Genomic DNA, 16529 nt, shown 5'->3' with positions numbered 1-16529 from the left:
CTGGGAAGAAAGTCTCCATGACTGGGAGAGGTCTGGGTGGATGACTCGAGGTCCTGGTCTCAAAGGTGTGCCCATCTCCACATCCTTCCTGCTGGGAGCCCAGAGAAGTGGGGAGAATTGCTCTCCTGGGCTTCCATAGATCTTCTTGGGAAGGAAAAGTGATAAAGGGTAGAGATGAGGGAAAGGAGAGGCAGAGTGAACTAATACTGCAGGGAGAGTGAGCATGGGGAATGACCAAGGAGAGAAGGCAGTGTGCAAAGATCTTTGCTTTTCCCAAGCTTCTTATGCCACTTGCTGCTGCTGTGTGTCCCCAAGTTATTTAATGTTTCTGAACATTAGTCTCATCATTTTAAAATGATGATCATAATTATGTGAGGGTTGAGGTAAAAATTAAATTAAGTAATGAATGAATTTTGCTCAAAAAAACATGAAAGTGCCAGCACGTTCAAACTGGGTGGTTGAGGAAGGTTTAGAAAAAGAACTCTTTACAAAGGTTGGAGTGGGGTTAGGAGAAAACATTAAGGGAAGGTGAAGTGCCCCAGGGCTCACAATATTGGAGGACTGTCATCACACCTAGGCATGAAGGAAGCAATAGGGAGCAGGAGCAGTTACTGGAGCCCAGAGGAAGCTGTAGCTCGAGGACACAGCTGCCTGAGAGTGGTCATGCTTTTGTTAGAGCATCACCATAAGACATTGACAGGGAGGAAGTGGGGGAAATAAATGTTATGCCTCTCTTTTCTTTCTCCTTCCAATCTTCAGCTAGTACCTCCTATTGGCCAAATAAATGTTATGCCTCTCTTTTCTTTCTCCTTCCAATCTTCAGCTAGTACCTCCTATTGGCCAAACCCAACAGGTAACCAGAGACAAGGGAGCCCAGTGATACTGTCCATAAAGGATAGATTCCTGGGGCTCATAAGAGGGTAGAGAAAGGTGGAGAGTGGATCTGGCAGCGCAGAAAGCCCCCAACATGGCCTCTAGCACAGAAGAGGCATGGAGCTATTATAACATCAGGCACTTCCTCCATGCCCAGTCCTGGGCTACATATAAAACATGTGTTGTCTTTTCTTATTCTCTAGAGATTAGTATTTTTATCCCCATTTTTCAGATACTGAAATTGAGACTCAAAGGTATTAAATAGCTTGGGTCTGTGGAAAAAGAGACTGCAGAAAAGGAAAAGTATCTCAGCTCAGGAGTGGTAGAGCAAGAATTGAAATGTAAATCTATGTGACTATAAAGTACAGATGGGCAGAGTCATTTTGGGGAAGAGAAGTAGAAAAAAGATGGAGGGAAGGAGGCAGCTCAAGATGTTAGGTTAGGCAGACCCTGACCTTCAGCACTCTTCTACACTTAATACAAGACCCCTGGGCCTTTCTTTTGATATTGCTGAGAGGGTCACATTCAGGGCAGGCTGGGGACACCAGGCTCTGGAATAGGACCTTCTCAGCCAGACCCAGGTCCTGAAGGCTGAGGCTCTGAGGTCTGGGAACAACGGCTGATCTCATGGCTCATCTCCAAACTTTCTGTAGCAGCTCTGATTCTGGATCCGGACACAGGGAACCCCATCCTCCGTGTTTCTGTGGACCAGAGGAGCGAGAAGCCAGTAGTCACACAACTGAATCTGACAGACAATCCTAAGAGATTTTATTCATATAACTGTGTGCTTGGCTCCAAGACCTTCACATCAGGGAGACATTTCTAGGAGGTGGAGGTGGGGAACAGAAATGACTGGTATGTTGGGGTGTGTAAGGAGAATGTGGAGAGAAAGTAATTGGGTTAAAATATCATCTGACAATGGATTCTGGACTATGGATCTGTCTAATGAAAATGGCTTTTGGGCTCTCACCGACCCCTGACCAACCTGAAAATTGCCAAACCCCCTCAAAGAGTGGGAGTTCTCCTGGACTGTGAGAAAGGTGCAGGCTCATTCTACAATGCCATGGATGGGTCTCCTATCTACACCTTCCCACACACCTCCTTCTCCCGGCCTCTGTGCCCTGTTTGCAGAATTACAACAGGGGATCTCACTACCTTGATCATTTGCTGAGCACTGACAGGAGTGCAGAGTTCCCTTGTTACTGACCTATTGTCTGACCTTTCCCTGTAGACCCCAGTGACCCCAGGTTCTGCTTACGGGAATGGGGACCCTCAGGCTAAGGTAACATCCTTGCTTTCTCCTGCCCAGCCTAGAGCTGAGGCCTCCTCCTTAACAGCAACACATCACAACAATAAAATACTTACTAAATGAACACACTTTGTGAAGCACTTCACTGATATTAATCCCATTGTGCCGTATGACAGTTGAGTTTGGTACCACTTTATTTTCTCCTTTCTATAGATGTGGAAACAGGATGCAGAAAGATGAATTAACTTTCCAAAGGTGACTCAGCAAGTGAATGACAGCTGGGATTTGAACAACAGTAATTAACATTTATAGATAACTTAGCATGTACTGGGTGCTATGCTAAAGGCTTTAAATGAGTTTCACTCATTTTATCCTCACAACAACCCTGTGAGGTAGTCTCATTTCGAGGATGTGCACACCGAAACAGGGCCAAGTTAATTAACTTATATAATTCAGAAATTTGTGCTACTGCAAGAGATTGGGCCTCTCCCACAAGGTCCTACTCCCACCTTGTAGCCTGTTCTTTTCATGCCTCATTGCTCTGGTGGGAAAGAGAACAAGTGCAGCCCTGATTTTCCCTTCCCAGGAAACCCCAGGGTGAGGATCGCTGTAGGTGACTATGGAGGTCACACCTCACTTGGTTCCTTCAAGGTCGATTGTCAGAGACATAGGTCCAGCACTTCATTGGATTGAGTCCACAGGGGGACGTGGTCCAGAGAATGAATTCACAGAGACTGCATCACACAGGATGTGAAGGGACTAGAGGCCAAACTCCACTAATAATGGGCATGTGTGTACCCACTCTGTTAATGTGATGCGTGATCATGGAAGCACAACTTAATACCTGAAGTTTGTCTTTGGAATAAGAATTTGGGAGGAAGGAAGTCAGATGAACTTTAGTGGTATTTTTATCACATTGTGGAATCCATCTCCAGGAAAGGGATGTTTCCACCCCTGATCATCCATTGATGTCAACAGATATTCCTTTCAACTGATGGGTACTGGGGAAAGGCTAGTCTTCATTATCATCACTATTATGGTTCACCACTGCATCCCCTCTATCCAGCATGTGGTCGTTAAGTTACATCTGTTAGATAAACTTGTTAGTAGTCTTCACTCTTCAATGAGCTTTGTCTAGATTTTACGCCCACACTGTTTACTTACCACAGTTCCACAGGTTGCCTCTTTGCAGAATTTTCACAAATTCCTTATTGTATTAGTTTTCTATTGCTCCTATAATAAATTACAACAAAGTCTGGGACCTAGAACAACATAAATTTAGTATCTCACATTTCTGTAGGTCAGAAGTCCAACATGGGTCTCACTGGACTAAAAATCAAGGTTTCTGCAGGTGGTGTTTCTTCCTGGAGGCCCTCAGGAAGAATCTATTTACTTCCTCTCTCAGATACTTTGCAGAATCAGCTTCTTGCAGTTGTAGGACTGAGGTTGCCATTCCTTGCTGGCTGTCCAGCTAGAAGCTGGGGTATTCCCAGCTTCTAGAGGCTGCCACCTTCCTCAGTTTGTGGACCTCTTCCTCCATCTTCAAAACAGCAATGGCAGCCTGAGTCCCTCTCAATCTTTGACTCTCTCTTGGTTCTTCTTCCACTGAATCTCTTTGACATTCCTGCCTTCTTCCACTTTTAAGAACTGGTGTGGTTAGATTCAGTACACTCAGATAATCCACGATAATCTCCCTACTTTAAAGTCCAAAACCTTAATTCCACTTGGAAGGTGCCTTTTGCTATGTAATGTATCATATTCACAGGTTGCAGAGATGATGGTGTGGACTATTTAGCATACTACATTTATTATAGTCACAGTCTGGCTCACCCTGGAGGAAGAGGACACCTCTATCCTGGTAAGCCCCTGTATAGACTAAGGGCCTCCATGATTGGAGATTCTTGTGAATTTTTGGAAAATTTATCTGTATCCCTTTATACACCTGCTAAACTCAGATATGTATGCCAGAATATACTTCTCCAGAAAAGATAATTCTCACTGTTGGATATAATGTGTGGTGAAATTTTTACCTGATCTCCGTCTCTTAGTTTGGGTTGCCCAAAAGCTGACTCTGAGTCAAGTACTTGGGTTCAGGTAGTCTATTTGGTAAGTGATCCCAGGAAACCCAAGTTTGGAATAAATAAAAGGAGAAATGCCAACTAAGTGAAAGATGGCTTACGTAAATTAGTTGGTTATCGTGTGTGCAACTGGCCTCGGTCCCACATAGGATACTCTGAGAAACCATGTGAAATTGTGGGCTATACCTCAGAATCCTCCTAGCAGGGATGGGGAGCCTGAGACATTCATCTACAACTCCCATCCCCTACTGATTGAAGGTTGCCCCTGGGGAGGGTTAACTCCCCTACACTTCCAGGTTGGGCTGTGTATATGCAAAGGAGCATCACTGGTGTTAGAGAAAGCTCTCATGTAGAGAAGAAGAAAGGCAGGCATCTGGGAAATTGTGACCTTGCAGGAAACTGACTACCCGAGGTGGACCAAGAGGTTATGGGATTGGGCATCAACAGCTTTTGTTTATGAGGCTCTGCCTCTGAGAATAAACTGAAGGCCCATTAAGATCTGTCTGCCCTCCTTTTACCCTCACCTATTTAGCATTGGTGACTTCCTGTCTTCCAGTACATGTCCTTATAATGTGACCCCACTGCTCCCTGACAAGGACTGGATCTTAAGGCTATCTGACCCAGACTAGGCCAGAGACAATACCTTGCACATTTTGATTGAATGGTTCAGTGATATGTTACTAGTTGTATCTGATTAGTAGCAAGTATGCATGCGAGCTGTGCGAAGGCATTTTCCATCCACAGTGTGACCTAGAGAAACAAAAGGAAGGTGGTCTACAGAGAGATTAGACCACAACAGACATGAAGAGTGAAGGGTTCAAGATGGAGAGAGTTTGGACAATTTTACCTTCCTTGATTCCTGTGAGTTTGGGGCCCAATTTTATTCCTGCTGTTTGTTCTGTGAAATTTGTTCTCTTGTGACAAGGTAGATGTACCCATTACTATTGCTGTAACACTGAAAATTAGCACTTAACACAATCATTTTCCTATACTCATTGATTCCAAGAGTCAGTAATTTGGAATTTGAACAGGACAGAGTAGGAATGTCTTTGTGTGCTGAGATATCTTGGCATCATCTGGAAGGAATCTACAGCTCGAGGTGACTCAAAGGAATGAAAACAAACTCTACGTTTATTCCTCTCAAGGCAGAGAATGATTGGGTCAAGTTGTCATGATCTGCAGTGGGACACCCCAGTTGGACCTGCTAAGCTACCTCATGGGCAATAGGTCCTCTTCATGCTCAAAACACATGTGTTTCCCTCTGGCTCAGGTCAGCTACCACAGGGATTGAGACCTGGCTTCACTGGATCCTTCTGGCACAAACTTTTCCAGAACCCCTGGGTCTTATTTTCTTCAGATAGAGGCTGTAGGTAGGCCAGGCTCTTGGACTCTGACACCCCTCTCTTCTGTCCCTTCCCAAGAGCAACCCAGTCCTCAGAGGAAACTGTGGAGCCATCGCTAGTGTGTTAACTGCACAGTTTTGAGTTGAATCAGAAAGGAATTGGAGGCCTCCGGGGGAGGCATTTAGGCACTTGAGGGAAATGTGAAGAAATGTGTCTCAGGAAGGTTATTCTAGAAGAAATCTATATAATGGCCTGATTGGGGTCTGTGGGACATGGGAGGGGAGTATTGTGTGGATGTAGAGGGATATTGGACTCAACCAGTCCATCTACTGGCCGATGATGAAGCCCAATTAGAAAGTCTTAGTGTTCTGCCATTTTTCTGCCCCCACTAGAATGCCCCCTCCCTGAGAGAAAGGGTTGTTGTCTCTCAGTATCCTCAGCATCTCTCCCTCAATAGTTGTTTTTGCTTTTTTGAGAAAGTTTAGCCCTGAACTAACATCTGTTGCCAATCCTTCTCTTTTTGCTGAGGAAGATTGGCCCTGGGCTATTATCCATGCCTTTCTTCCTCTACTTTATATATGGGACGTCTGCCACAGGATAGCTTGATAAGCAGTGCATAGGTCCGCGCCTAGGATCCAAACCTGCAAACCCCGGGTTGGCGAAGCAGAGAGTGCGAACTTAACCACTAAGCCACTGGGCCAGCCCCTGTCAACAGTTTTTGAATGAATGACAATGTCTACAGTCTACTACTGCAGCTGCCATCTTGCTTCATTCTCTACCCCTGCAACCCCTCCCTGTATTCTCTTTTATCTCTCCACTGCCCTCCACAAGCAGAACAACTTGAACAAGATTCCTCTGGCTTTGGAAAGAGGGTTGCTTATGTTTACTTCACCAACTCCTCACCCCCAACCCCATCCTCTACTATATACACACTTCTTCTCACAGGACTCTCCACCTGGTTAGTGGCAATGCCAGAATCCACGGGGAATCTCAAGGTTTTGCAAAAGAAATGGAAAATATCTTCTGTCTAAAAACAGAAAAATGAAACAGAAAGGACAGATCATCTCAAAATGTTAATGGTACCTCTTGGATTTTAATTCTTTGTTTTTTATTTATTTATTTTGAGGGAGATTGGCCCTGAGGTAACATCTGTTGCCAATTTTCCTCTTTTTCTTTTTTTCTCCCCAAATCCCCAGTACATAGTTGTATATCCAAGTTGCAGGTCCTTCTAGTTCCTCGATGTGGGATGCCACATAGGCATGGTTTGATGAGCTGTGAGTAGATCAGTGCCCGGGATCCCAACTGGCAAACCCCGGGCTGCCAAGGCAGAGCGCTGGAACTTAACTGCTACACCACCAGTCTGGCCTCTCAGATTTTAATTCTTAAACTATTTCCATGTATTCTACTTAGTAACTGGAGAGAAAGGCTCGAGGACACCATCATCTGTCTGAACCATGAGTGGCCAATCCTGAGCTGTAAACTATTCATTGCAAATCTTGGGACATTGTGGTCACAGAGTGGACCCAGTCCCAGGTCCTCCAGCCCTGCACACTGCAACTAATGTAAGAGGAAGAAAATTTTTTTCTCTGCTTTCTGGACAGTTTGATATCTGGTAGTGACAGTGCCCATCAGCAGGTTTGAGGGAAGAGGGATAAGTGGAAAATTATCTTATGAGCGTCAGCAGAGAAAAGAAAACACAGAAGTTAATTCTAGAAGATAGGAAAGGGAAGGGAAGCACTACAGCTCTGGGGTAGGAGTGAGGCTGTAAGTAGAAGAAGGGAACCTGATGGGGGGAAAGGCAGGGTCCCCGGGAGAGGGGAAACTTCCTAGTGAGGAGGCTCTCCATGACTGGCTTTACCTTACGCAGCCTGATTCCTGGGGAAGATGAAGGGAAGGGAGGGAGGGTATGAAAGAATATGAAGTGACAACTGAAGAAACTCAACTCTGGCCAGAGAAGTGAGCCAAAGAGCGTGGAAGACTGCCTCCCTGACCCTGGTATTGTTGGCTTATTCCATGGAATGTTTAATAAATCAATCTATCTTGAGATACCGGCACCAGGAGAGGAAGGGGGCTGCCCAAGATAGATGTTGGGGTGCTGATGATACCAACATGGGTTACAGGGAAGGTCGACCTAGATCAGAACTGTGGTGCCAAGTCTCCTTGGCTGATTTCTCCATGTCTGTGTCTCTAGGTCTCTGGTCCCTGCCCCTCCTGAGTGAGTCCTCTTTGGTGCTTATGGAGCCACCTGCTTCCTGCTTCCTTGCCTTTCTCCCTGCCAGGATCCCTTCTCTTCTTCCACCTCCTCAGCTTGTTTGCACTGGTCTCAGGTAGAGTCCATGCCATTAGCTTCTATCAGCTTCTCAGAAAGGAAAATCAGCACTTCAGTCTGCAAAACACAGCAGTCAGAAGAAGTATTGCACTTGTGTTCACTCATCCTTTCCTTCTGCACATCCTCATTGAATTTATACTAGCATGGTTCCATGGAAATACAATGAGACCCATAAAGGTCAGCTGCATACACAATTTTAAATTTTTCAGTAGCTACATTTAAAAAGTAAAAAAGAAGCACATAAAATAAATTTTAATATTATCTTATTTTACAATATATTAGTCAAATATTACAATAGTCAAAATATTATTATTTAAATTCTAATTAATGTAAAATATTAACAATAAGATATTTAATATTTTGTATTCTAAATTTTCAAAATTGTGCATGTGTATTTTATGTTTACAGCACATTGCCATTGGGAGTAGCTAGTGGCTACCCTATTGGACAGCTCAAGTTTATCCTCCACTCCAGGCACTGTGCTAGATTGGGGAATGGAAGGACACCTCTATAAGCACAGGGTCAGTAGAGGGTGCTCAGTGCATGCATTTCAATGTTTGGTTCAGGAAGCATTAGCAGCCTCAGCAGATACTCTTACTAGGTATCTATTGCTGCTGACCAGCCACAGCTACTGGCCCCCAGAATCCTCAGCCCAGGAAGCCCCTGTGGCCTTAGAAAGTATATGCCAGAAAGAATATATGAGAAATAGAGAAAGAATGTTTCTGTGCCCTGGAATATGCACTTGCTTTCCTGCCTTAGATATGTGATGCTGGTGCCCCTGTCTGATTCTACCCCTTTGTTGAACAGTCCAGTTTACTGTCATGAGGACAGCTGATCCAATCCTGGCCATGGTGGGAGGAAACAGCATGTTACGCTGCCACCTGTTACCTGAGAAAAGTGCTGAGGATATGGAGGTGGGGTGGTTCAGGTCTCAGTTCTCCCCCACAGTGCTTGTGTATAAGGGCAGGCGAGAGAGGACAGAGGAGCAGATGGAGGAGTACCGAGGAAGAACACCCTTTGTGAAGGGAGAGATCAGCAAGCGAAGGGTGGTGCTGATCATCCACAACATCACAGCCTGTAAAAACGGCATCTACTGCTGTTATTTCCAAGAAGGCAGATCCTACAATGAGGCCATCATATGCCCATTGGAGGCAAGTAAGTCATTTCATTTTGTTCCCTTGCTTTTTCACAGTATGGCTCTTGGGGAAAGTTTCTCCCCTAACCTCATGCCCATGGCAGACCAGCAGATATTTGCCTAGAGTCCTCATTAAACAAGGATGGTGGCTTCCTCCTGCCCAAGGGCCAAATGAGTGGGTTTGCCCTGCTAAGCTGTGGGCATCACCTCTTGAGAAGCACACACAGAACTCAGCTGCAGACTTGAACAGGGGAGAATGTTGAATCCCTACAGATTACTCTTATGCTTACGTCTTTGAGATCGCAGAGATTCTTCCTCAGTAACTTTTTAGAAGTAGACATTTTTATTGTGAAATGCAATACACATAGGGGAAAAACTCATAAAACATTAATTTGCAGGTTACTGAATTATTATGAATTATAATCCATATAACCACTACTCACGTCAATGAATAGGACACTGGCTATTCCTGACCTGTGTTAGTTTGCTAGGGTCATGGTCTTGAGGATAAAGTGTTTCTTAGATTCTGCCAGGCTGGCAGGTTTCTGTACTTATCATATTAACCTAGAGCTTCAGGAAGCCAAGGCTTCTGAGAAGTCCTCCCAGGGCCGAAAGTGAAATCCTAAACCTGCTTGTTTCAGGTCAGAGTGGACACACCCACGCAGAAGTGAAAACATTAAAACTTCTGGCACAACGAATGAATCAACAAACATTTATCAGGAGGCAGGTGTTTGGTAATGTGATGGGGTCTGTAGGTGGAGCACAAAGAAAAGTGTGATGTAATCCTTCTGCTTAGAGATCTCACCATTTATTTGGAATATTGGTCTCCTGGTGTTCTCCAATGTCAAGGTTTCCTTCCTTCCTTTCATCTTTTCTTTTCTCCTCCCTATCTTCTTCCTTCCTTCCTCTGTCCCTCCCTCCTTTCCTTCCTTCCTTCCTCCCTTCACAGAAGGGATACTGCAGGAATGCATGGAATATGCATAATCAGTTTCTCTGGGCGCTGGACACTTGCTCTTTACCCTCTTCCCTTGGCTCTCACCATTAAGAGCTGATCTTCTACGACACTTTGGCTAAGACTCCATTGCCTTTTTATCTCAGCTCTCCTCTCTCCTCAAGCCTGGGTGCTAAACCCCTCATTGAAATGAGGGTCCATGAGGATGGGGGCCTCTGGCTGGAGTGCACATCTGTAGGGTGGTACCAAGAGCCCCGAGCAGTTTGGTGGAACCCTTATGGTGAGATGGTGCCCGCCCTGGAGGAGGCTTCCACTGTGGACGCAGACAGCCTCTTCATGATCACCATGACTGTGATCATCAGGGACTGCTCTGTGAGGAACATGTCCTGCTCCATCAACAGCACCCTGCTTGGCCAGGAGAAGAAAATTGTGATTTTCCTTCCAGGTTAGTTCCCTGCCCTCTGGAGGCTCATTGTGTGGAGGCAGGATCCTCAGCAGACAGATTGGAGCCTGGAGTGGGGATGGGGAGGGAGGGGTGTGGGGTGGAAGGTCCTGGGCCCTGAAGGGCTTGAGGCTGCAGCTGAGTTGAGGCCCCTCTCCTTGTCACCACAAGGGGAAATCACATAGTTTCAAAACATGAGAGTAGGAGCCTCTTCTCTGAGGGTAAATCTGATCATTTTTTCCCTGTTTTGGTCCTTATCCTTCAGCAATTTTTAAACATATAGAAGAATCATAAACCATGGAGAGTGGTGTGGGCAGGTGTCTATCTGCACCCAGAGGTGCTGCCAGCTGAAGCCCTCCCTTCCTGCCTGTGGGATTTCCCAAGGGACAGAGCAGGGAAATTCTCTATCTATAGACATTCATCAATTCATTCAACAAATATTTAACAAACATTACATACGTTCAAGGAACTGTTCTAGAAACCAAAGATAAATCTTTGAACAAAATACATGAAGATCCCTGCCCTCATGGGGCTCACATTCTACAGCAGCAGAGAGCAATAAATGAAGTAATTAAAACAAGGAGTGAAATCATTAATTAAACTGTAGATTGTATCAGATGTTGATAAGTACTGTAGAAAAAATTATTCAAGGAGGGGATAGGGCATGCTATGGGGGAGTTGTAATTATAAACAGGATGGTCAGAGAAGGCTTCACTGAAAACATGGCAGTCGGCAAGTGAGGAATGAACTATGCAGATATGTGATGCCTGAGCAAGCCAGGTAGCAGAAAGAGCATATGCAAAGGGCCTGAGGCAGGAACATGTCTGGCAGTTTCAAGGAACCCCAAGAGGCAGATGTGGCTGGAATGGATTGAGTGCAGGGAGAGTTGGAGTAGATAAATTCAGAGAGGCAATAGGTCCAGATCATATGGGGTAATGTATGCCGCAAAGGATCTTTAGCTTTTTGCCTGAGCGAGATAAGAAACATTGTGGGATTTTGAGCAAGAAATAATATAATCTCACTTAGACCACTGTGCTCCGGATAGGCTGCAGAGGGTGTGGGCAGAAGCAAGAGGAGGGCACTGCAATATTACAGGCAAGAAGGGATGGTAGCTTGTCCCAGGTGGTGGCCCTGGTGATCCATCATGGCAGGTTAGCTTTTATTCACCCTGGTCCTTCTCATGGTGACTTCAGGTGTTTCTGCTTTTTTGTCTCCTGGGCCCCCAGTCCTGTGATTCACTGTGGGGTGACTCCTTCTCTATCTGGGTTTCTGAGAGAGAAGCCAACAGAGCAGAGACCTGGGAGCGCTCTTTAGATATGAGTCCTGTAGGGGTTCAGAATTGGCCAACCCAAAATGTGCCTCTTGGCTTGATTATTTTGAAGAACAAAAGACTCTGAAAAAAACTTTGACCTTCCCCCCAACTGCCTAAAAGAATTTAAGATAAAAGGCCTGTCCCCAGGACAGTCCATCACCATTGAAGACTCTGAGTATCCTTAGACTGCTTAGCAAGGACCCTCAGAGTCTAAGGTGCTTAGCAAGGACGCTCTAATTTACCAAACATTTGCTTTTCCATTTCCATGTGAATTGCCTTCCTTCCCTTAGAAGCCCCAAACTGTCACTGACTAGGTGCCTCAAGAAACTCAAAGGTGGGTTTGGAAGCAATTAACCATTTTCCCAAGTTGTTTCTTTTCCTTTTGTGTTTAAAGGAGACGTAACCACCAGCCATCCTGAAACTGACCAAGCCTCACCCAGGAGAGCTATGCCTGTGACCTTTGCCTTATTTTTAATGCAAAGATCTCTCCTGGAGGAGCTTAGGCCTCATTATGTGGAAGTATGTTCTCCAGCTGAGCCTGTGCAAGCAAATATTCCTCTCCCTTTGGAATATTCATTCCCCGACCAAATAAAGGTTCTTGCTTTCCTTTGTTTGGGGACGCCATGACTTTGGAAATGATTCCTCCTGGCCTCCTATTTACTACAAATACACTTTACTTTGTGAGACAACTTCTACTGGTGTAGAGTCTTCTTTAACTCACCAGGAGGCGAGCCCACCTGGTTTGGTATCAATAGGATCAGTTTGTTCCAAAGACACTTTATAATTTTATTTATTTATTTATTTTTCCCCCCAAAGCCCCAGTAGATAGTTATATGTCATAGCTGCACATCCTTCTAGTTGCTACATGTGGGACGCGGCATCAGCATGGCCGGAGAAGCGGTGCGCCTGTGCGCGCCCGGGGTCCGAACCCGGGCCGCCAGCAGTGGAGCGCGCGCACCCAACCGCTAAGCCACGGGGCCGGCCCCAAAGACACTTTATAGAAACAGCTTATCCCGAGTCTAACCTCAGAGAATACAGAATCCTAGGGACAGAGGAGAGACAAATACACGTGAAAACACAAATGTAGCACAAATAAGGCGCAGAGGGTGAAGGAAGCTGTTCAGCAACACTCCAAATAAGAATGTTCTGAAAAATGTGAGACGTGCCCACCAGTCACTGTGCAGCACTGCCTCTGGAAACCTGAAGATTATCTGATGTGGCCTTGGATCTGAGACCTGAGTGTCAGAGCTGCTGAAAAGGTGGAGGGGATCTGGTTTTCCTTCCGTTCGTACCTGCGTTTGGCTCTGTTGTATAAGATCTCCTCCTCTGTGTGTCCACCCACATGTGCACAGACGTCAGCAGACCGCAGAAACATTTTAATTAGTGCACGTCTTCCTCTCTTTGCACCTTAAAATCTAGTAATTTTTCTGCTTAGTACTGCTGATAATCTATTATGATACAAAGGACATAAAACAGGTGAAATTCTGATTATATACAAACATACACATGAATCATTCAACTAGGTAAACACAGAAAGACACAAACAAAGTAGGTCTGTAATTTTTCTTCATTGTGTACAATCCAGCACAGTTTCAGTTTTCATTCTAACCTTTGCCGTTGGTTTCTGTTCAGCAACTGATGAGAAACACACCTCTGAGACAATCAGAAAATTAATTCTTCCAAAGAGGGACGCTTACTGTTTCTCAGAGTCAGCAGCCTTTCTTTCTTTTCCCTTTCTTCCAGAGCAGACTGGTAGCTATAATGGAGAACTATTGATTACCTTCTTTGTGTGGGCTGTGATTTTCAGGTGGGAATGCTAAGGGGTAAGTGGGGGAAAGGCCCTGGAAGGAGAAAGACTAAAACGCTGAGAGTGGGTACAGGGAAGTCCTCACCCAGAGAAAGGGGTTTGGTGCTTGAGTGTGCAGTGAGGGGATGGGGGTGGAGGCATGAGGCAGTGCAAAAGGTAAGGACTTGCACTGGGAAATTTGGTGAGAGGGAGACAACCTGAATGAAGACACTTGCCAACTGCATGTTCTTAGGAACTTACTATAGTCAGAAAGGAGCAAAGGACTCTTCCAATCTCTCCTGGTCATCTCTGGCAATGTATTCTAAGAGATTCTACAAAGAGATGTGCTTTGAACGTTTATATGTAATAATGTTTGTTACAGAATTAGTTATAGTTTAGAAAAATCTGAACCAGCCTCCAATACTACATACACATACAAATACAACAGTTGGAAGATGGATAAGCAACACATCGTCTAATCATAAAGGGATTTCCATATAGTTATTAGGAATTGTGTTTTTAGTAAAGACTCTTTATCATTGTAACAAAACTTGATTCACCTTGGATATCTAAATCGTATCTACATTTTACTATTGTAGATTTTACTATGATGAACAGATTTAAGCAGAAATCTTTGTTTTAACATGTAATTTTTTTCCTTTAAGAGTAATTCCTAAAAGTGAAATTTCTAGGTCAAAGAATGAAATATTTCTAAGGCATTTGGTATATATATATGGCCCAAGTACTTCCAGAAATATTTACATTTCCATGAAACAAAGTATATGATTACCATTACAGATTTTTAATTTTATTCCTTTATATTTTTCTCCATTTTGAAATTGTCTATAATCAGGAACAAATAATAAATATCCAAAAAAATAAGTAAAAACATTCTCCACTATAAGGACAGCAGATAAAGTATGCCTATAATAATAATAATACTGTTCTCTCTCTAGCAGCACAGAGAAGACCCTGGATATTGTTCTGTCCCATGTAGTTTTCCCCTCACCACGACCACGCATCGGTAAACAGCTCCTTAATGAAACCCCCTGGTATAATCTAGTGTGAGTGTGACATCCAATTCATGTTGAGACTCTCACTGATACAGGAGGCTCTCAAGAATTCAGGCTCATTTATCCTTCCACAGCACTGGGTTCTGATTTTCACATTGAAATGAAGGGTTATGAGAGCGTAGGGATCCATCTGGAGTGCATGTCAACTGGCTGGTATCCTCAGCCACAAATACAGTGGAGAGAAGACAAGGGAGAGGACATGCAGCTGTGGCAGCACCTTCGGTTGCAGATGGAGATGGTCTGTATGAAGTCGCAGCATCTGTGATCGTCAAAAGCAGCTCAAGGGAAGGGGTATCCTGTATCATCAGAAGTCCCCTCCTCAGGCAGGAAAAGACAGCCATGATTTTCATTGCAGGTCAGTACCTGCTTAGCCTCAGGTACACTGTGCTGAGCTGCGGCTATGGAAAGAAGGAGGGTGCCTGATTCTCTGTTTCTGACTTGGGTCTTTGCAGTGAATATAAGGCACAGAGCAGGGATCTTGAACCGTTTTCTTACTCCAGGGATGTTTCTTTTTCCCATAACGCTGTTGATGTCACAAATATTTACTGAGTATTTCCTGTGTGCCAGAAACTGTGACAGGAAATGGGAATTGGGAAAAAATGCTAAATATCAGACCTTTAAGCAAAGGTCCTTTGCTTTTTTTTTTTGTCTTTGCTTAAAAGACCTTTAAGCAAAGACAAAATGGGATAAAAATATGTACAACTCATATCTTAGAGAAGGAGTTAATCTCCCTAACATATAAAACTGCCTAGTAGAAAAATGAGCAAAGAACATGAATTATTAGTTCACAGAAACAGAAAAACCTTTAAGATGATGTGCAGTCTCACTCAATAGAGAAACGTGTATTAAAACATTTTCCAGGGGCTGGCCCCATGGCGCGAGCGGTTAAGTGCGCGCTCCGCTGGGGCAGCCTGGGCTTCGCCGGTTCGGATCCCAGGTGCGCATTAACGCACTGCTTGGCAAGCCATGCTGTGGCGGTGTCCCATATAAAGTGGAGGAAGATGGGCATGGGTGTTAGCCCAGGGCAAGTCTTCCTCAGCAAAAAAAGAGGAGAATTGGCAGATGTTAGTTAAGGGCTGATCTTTCTTCCTCACACAAAAAAAACATTTTCCACTTCTGAGATTGGCAACAAAACAAAACTGAGGTGATATATAACACATTTTGATGGCAGGATTGTGAGGAGTCAGTAAACCTTAGACATTTGTTGGTATAGTTTGGTATTTTTTTGGTATAAATTGAACCAATTTCTATCGCAGGCAATATAGTAGTATTTCTCCAAAGTACTTATTTATTGACCCAAAATTCCACTTCTAGGAATTCATCTGAAAGAAATACTTGCATTTGTCTGAAACGACCTATGTAAAACATTATTTCTTACAGAATTAATTATATAGCAAAAACTTAGACACTATGCAAATGTCTATCAATTGGGAACTTTTATGCAACGGAATATTGCACAGCTGGAAAAGAAAACACAGACATTGTCTCTGTCCTAATGCGGCATCTCCAAGATAAAGAGAAAAAGCCAGATGCAGAGCAGTTTATATAGAATGCTATCTTGGATGTAAACAGAAAAAAATATAAGAATATATTTATATTTTCAAAATTTAATACACACTTGCATAGCACTCGCTATGTGTCAGGCACTTTATAAGCATTAATTTAATCTTTTAACCTTATGAACGAGGTACTGTTATTAGATGTTACATATTGTAGCATCTGTAATGTGTTATACATGTTACACATTAGGACACCAGGAAGAGAGTGGAGAAGTACTTAGTCCAAGATCACACTGCCAGTCAAGTGCAGGAGCCAGAATTTGATTGCAGCCCCTCCAGCTCTAAAGTTCATACTCTCTTTTTTTTATTTTGGTGAAGAAGATTGGCCTTCAGAAAACATCTGTGTCCATCTCCATCTATTTTTTCTATGTGGGACACCGCCACAGCATGGCTTGACA

General features: G+C 44.1%; 1 pseudogene; it reads left to right on the top strand.

Moving 5' to 3' along the window:
* Positions 1-2135: 2135 nt before the first annotated feature.
* The window catches only part of LOC131413367 (butyrophilin subfamily 2 member A2-like), a 34164-nt pseudogene continuing 19770 nt past the window's right edge, over positions 2136-16529 (top strand).

Source organism: Diceros bicornis, chromosome 14 (assembly GCF_020826845.1).
Source record: "Diceros bicornis minor isolate mBicDic1 chromosome 14, mDicBic1.mat.cur, whole genome shotgun sequence".
Taxonomy (NCBI): Eukaryota; Metazoa; Chordata; class Mammalia; order Perissodactyla; family Rhinocerotidae; genus Diceros; species Diceros bicornis.
This window is presented reverse-complemented; position numbering and strand designations above follow the sequence as displayed.